Source organism: Arachis duranensis, chromosome 5, assembly GCF_000817695.3.
Source record: "Arachis duranensis cultivar V14167 chromosome 5, aradu.V14167.gnm2.J7QH, whole genome shotgun sequence".
Lineage (NCBI taxonomy): Eukaryota > Viridiplantae > Streptophyta > Magnoliopsida > Fabales > Fabaceae > Arachis > Arachis duranensis.
This window is the reverse complement of record NC_029776.3, coordinates 91,525,837-91,530,941: the sequence shown is the minus strand read 5'-3', so window position 1 is coordinate 91,530,941 and position 5,105 is coordinate 91,525,837. Positions and strand designations below refer to the sequence as shown.

The 5,105-nt window shown below is 30.3% G+C and overlaps 1 protein-coding gene across 1 annotated transcript in view; it reads left to right on the top strand.

Moving 5' to 3' along the window:
- Positions 1 to 1,795: 1,795 nt before the first annotated feature.
- The window catches only part of LOC107490415 (2-oxoisovalerate dehydrogenase subunit beta 1, mitochondrial), a gene marked incomplete in the record, with an annotated part of 9,106 nt that continues 5,796 nt past the window's right edge, over positions 1,796 to 5,105 (top strand). The window contains 2 exon segments of the mRNA XM_052262500.1: positions 1,796 to 2,084; positions 5,048 to 5,099.

Below are 5,105 nucleotides of genomic sequence, written 5' to 3'. Positions count from 1 at the left end.
ATATCTAGTTATTTCCCATAGTGGAGATATAAAAAATCATATTAAGATTTATTGCCAAATAATTAGTGGATGAATAATAGTAGATTATATCATTTTGGAAAAGTATTTTCATTATAATTATATCAAATCAATATTTAATTATGATAAAATATCTTAATTATNNNATCTTAATTATAATTATATCATAAAATTATAATAATTACGATAGTTATGTTATATATTTTAATCATTTATGTACATAAATAAAATAGAAATCAATCAAATCAAATTATCACGGTAAATAATATGTTGTATATTATTACGGAAAATAATTCATAGATAAAATTAAAATTACACCCATGTCATATAATTATAAATAATTAATTGGTATAAAATGAAATTATACCCGTATCATGAGTAATAATCTAAATAATTATATCTTAAAAAAATATACGAGAAAATCATTGATAAATTCAATTAACCATAAAGAAGATAATATACTAACAATTTTAGTATATTATTTATGGTAATGGAAATTATTTTCTCAAATTAAATTTTATATAATTATAGTAAGTCTTTATAATTAAAGCAATATAAAATTACTTCATATATAACAATAATATTATACATATTTATATATCTCTTTTTTTTATCTCTTTTTTAAAACATTGGCATATAATTAATGTAGAAAATATATAATATTAAACTATTTTGTTATGCATATATATAAATTTATATAATAACCCGTATAATTTATACGTATGGCATAATACATATGTCAAAAAAAATTCCATAATTTTTAAAAACCACTGTTTTGTTATATAAAATTAAAATTAAAATTAAATAATTTTTATTTATATAATTTTTTTCAGTATCCAATATCTCCATTAAAAATGCATATCGTTTATATATAAAAGTCGTATAATTTTATTCTCTTGACAAACAATTTTATAATTACGGTAATCATATAATTTTATATACAAACATTGATATAGTGTTGTTTCATGTATATATTTTGCAGGTATCAAAGGATAGCATTAAATTATTATTCAGTAGGTTTAAATTATTTATTGTTTATTACAAAATTTTTTGCATTAAGATTCTCTATTAATTTATTTTTTATTTTGAGCTGATTTTGATATTTTCTTACTTTAAAATAAATCAACATATAAAATTTTGTTGGTAGATTTAAGTATTACTAGATTATTTATAATCATATTGAGTATATATGCCTGATTTATTGAAAAAATAGATTAAATAACTATTTTATAGTTAATACAATTAATACTATATTAAGAAAAGAAAAACAATGCATACAAATTATTTTTTTATTAATTAAGTTATTATAATTAAAATAAAATTTAACATAACAACTTAAAATTATAATTTTAATCTTATCATGTGTATGACACGGATTAAACTTGTTTATTTGAATAAAAAGCACTTCTAATTCCATGTTTGGAAAGTGGTTACGTACTTACGTAGGTTTGGCGAACAGGACCTGACTCAACTTAGTCTCAAACCTTATCTGATTTTTTTTATTTTATTTATTTATTCTTTTGCTAAAAACAAGTAGTTAAAAGCCTAAAAATCATATATATCAAATTCGGTTCGACCGAAAATCTGATCACCTGATTAGACCGAGCCACTTTGCAGACTGTTCAAGTGAACTCGGTTCGACACGTATGGGTATAATAAACCGGTGATCCGGCCGGTTTAAATTACCGGATCCGGGTCACTCTGAATTTTTTTTAAATTTCATTAGCTTGAAACGACGTCGTTTGGACCTCCCCAATGACCTACTCTGATGGTGATGAACGTCCCCCGTCTCTCTACAGTCTTTTTCCTTCTCCTCACCGTCATCCTCTTCTCTCCACCTCTTTCTCCTTACCATCGCACTCACTGACGTCTCCGAGACTACGCCGGTCCGACTCTCCGGTCTCGCTTGCTCACTCACTGTGTCGCACTCAAGGTCGTCGTCACGCGCTGTGTCGTCGCTGCGATCTCACTGTGTCGCCGTCGCCCTCCCTGCCATCGTCTTTGCCGGCGTCAGAAGAAAAGGGAACCAGTCAACCAGCGTCTGCGGTCGTCGTCGTCTTCAGTTGGTCAGCTTCTTCCCTGTTCTTTCTTTTTTCAATTTCATTGAATCATTGCTGTAAATCATCAGGGCTGGTGGTTTGATATTATCAGGGCTGAATTCACTGATTTATTGTTACTGGTGGTTGAATTTGTTGCTCTGTTGCTGTTGCTGTTGCTGAAATAATAACTTCCTCAAATTTTTTGTTGCTGTATACCTGTATTGACTGATTTCATTTTTACATAGGTGCTATTGATTTGGTATAATTGGTTGAATTTAATTTTTAATTAGGGTTTTTTTGCTAGGATTTTAAAAATGCCTCCATCACAAACACCATGGGAAACACCACTTATCATTTTATAATGTATTATTAATATGATTGTAAAGACATGTATTTTAACTTTTGATTTTAATTTATTTTTTTTATAATTTTATATTTTTATTTAGGGAAAAGTTCTGCATACAAGCCATTAGGGCTTGTATGCTTTACAAGTTCATTAAACAATAAAATCAAATTACGCGCTGCTCCACGTACGACGCGCTACATCCCTTCTTCTTCTCCTTCTTTTTCGATCGTTCTTTTCTCCTCCTTTCTCATTGGTTTGTTCTTCGTCGTTGACGTTAGTTCCTCCACATACTGTTACGGCACGTTTTCATTGCACCTTCTTCTTCTTCTTGCTGCACGTTCTTCTTCCTCTTCCTCTTCTTCTTCTTCTTTTCTTTTGTTTCTTGTCTTCTCTTTCTCCTTCTTCATTTACGTGCTTTTCTCTGTTTTCTTTCTTCGTTATTCTCGATTTCTATTATTTTTTGACATCAAGCTCTGAAATCGTTTTTGAAAAAGAAGAAGTAGCAGAAGATGAGGAGGAGAAAGAGAAAGAGTTCTGAATTATGCATGATTTTGGGTGTATTTTCTGTAATCTTTTGGGTGTATTTCTATAATCGTTTGGGTGAATTCCTGTAACCGTTTGGGTGTATTTTATGTAATCGGTTGGGTGTATTTCTGTAATGCTTGCCATTTTTTCTAAAATGAAAAATACACCCATAGATATCAGTAAGATACACCCATAGATATGAGTCAGATACACCCATAGATATCAGTCAGATATCACTACGGCACGTTTTCATTGCACCTTCTTCTTCTTCTTGCTGCACGTTCTTCTTCCTCTTCCTCTTCTTCTTCTTCTTTTCTTTTGTTTCTTGCCTTCTCTTTCTCCTTCTTCATTTACGTGCTTTTCTCTCTGTTTTCTTTCTTCGATATTCTCGATTTCTATTGTTTTTTGACATCAAGCTTTGAAATCGTTTTTGAAAAAGAAGAAGTAGCAGAAGATGAGGAGGAGAAAGAGAAAGAGTTCTGAATTATGCATGATTTTGGGTGTATTTCTTTAAATCCTTTGGGTGTATTTTCTGTAATCTTTTGGATGTATTTCTATAATCGTTTGGGTGAATTCCTGTAACCGTTTGGGTGTATTTCTGTAATCTCTTGGGTGTATTTTATGTAATCGTTTGGGTGTATTTCTGTAATGCTTGCCATTTTTTCTGAAATAAAAAATACACCCATAAATATCAGTAAGATACACCCATAGATATCAGTCAGATATCACTCAAATACACCCAAAGGGTTACAGAAAATACACCCAAAGGATTTAAGAAAATACACCCAAAATTCGTTGAAGTACATCTTATGCATAATTCAGAACTCTTTCTCTTTCTCCTCCTCATCTTCTGCTACTTCTTCTTCTTCAAAGACGATTTTACCATGAAAAATCGAAAAAAAAAACGAGAAAACAGAGAGAAAAGACGTAAATGAAGAAGAAGAAGAAGAAGAAGAAGAGGAAAACGAGGAAGAAGAACGTGCAGAAACGAAAGAAAAGGAGAAGAAGAAGAGTAAGAGGAAGAAGAACGTGCAGCAAGAAGAATAAGAAGAATTTCAGAAACCATGAAAATCGAAAAAAAAAACGAAGAAGAAGAGGAAGAGGAAGAGGAAGAGGAAGAGGAAGAAGACGAAGACGAAGACGAAGAAGAAGAAGAAGAAGAGAAGAAGAAGAAGAAGAAGACGAAGAGGAACCGTTTGAGTGGGGCGCGTGTAGTTACGCTCCATTCAAAATGAATTAATGCGCGTGTTAATGAAGTTTGGGGCTGATAACTTGTAAAACTTGTACGGCCTTTTTACTTGTATGTGTAGCAGGCCCCTTTTATTTAATTAAGACTGGGTCAATCGGGTAAATTGTTCGGTCGGTTCTGATAATTATGTTAAAGCCTACGGGTGTTCAAATTTAAAATGATCTAAATTAATCTGTTCATCCAATCCAATCCAAATAAAAAACAATTAAAACCACGCTAATTTGGATTTGATTGGATTCTATTTTTTACAAACTGCATGGATCAGATCGGATTTCTAATCTATTTAAAACTGATTCAATCCAATCCACACAATGTACTATAATATTATTATTTTATTATTATATTTATATTTTTACTTATAATATATTGTTTTTTAAGATATTGTTAAGACTTATTATATCATTATTAGTTATTAAAAATTTGATGTTAGAGATTTGTTATATGTATTTAATTTTTTTTAAATTTATAAAACCTTAAATCCAATTCAATCCAAATCGATTTGAAATTGGATTAGATTGGATTGAATTTTCTTTAAAAAATTATCTAATCTAAATTGCAGTACAAGTAAAATTAGTATTAGATCGAATGAGACCAAGAGTCTCAACCAATCCAAACCGCAACTCAAACACCCTTACCAAAAACTGTGCTTTGTCCTTTCTTCATTTGTCATTCTATATCCATCGTTGTCACTGTGTTTTCTCTAATCTCTACCTTCCCCACAAATGCACGCAACACCATCATTTTTTGAAACTCTGATATTGCATCACCTAAGCTTTTAATCCACAATTTCTGAGTTACCATCAACATACATAATTTAGGACAAACTTATCGTCTTTTTAATTTTCTCCTTTTTTATATTTTTTTTGCTAGTGTTAGGTAGCTTGTCAGAGCAAGTTTCTCTCACAAAAAAAAAAAAAAAAAGGAAATT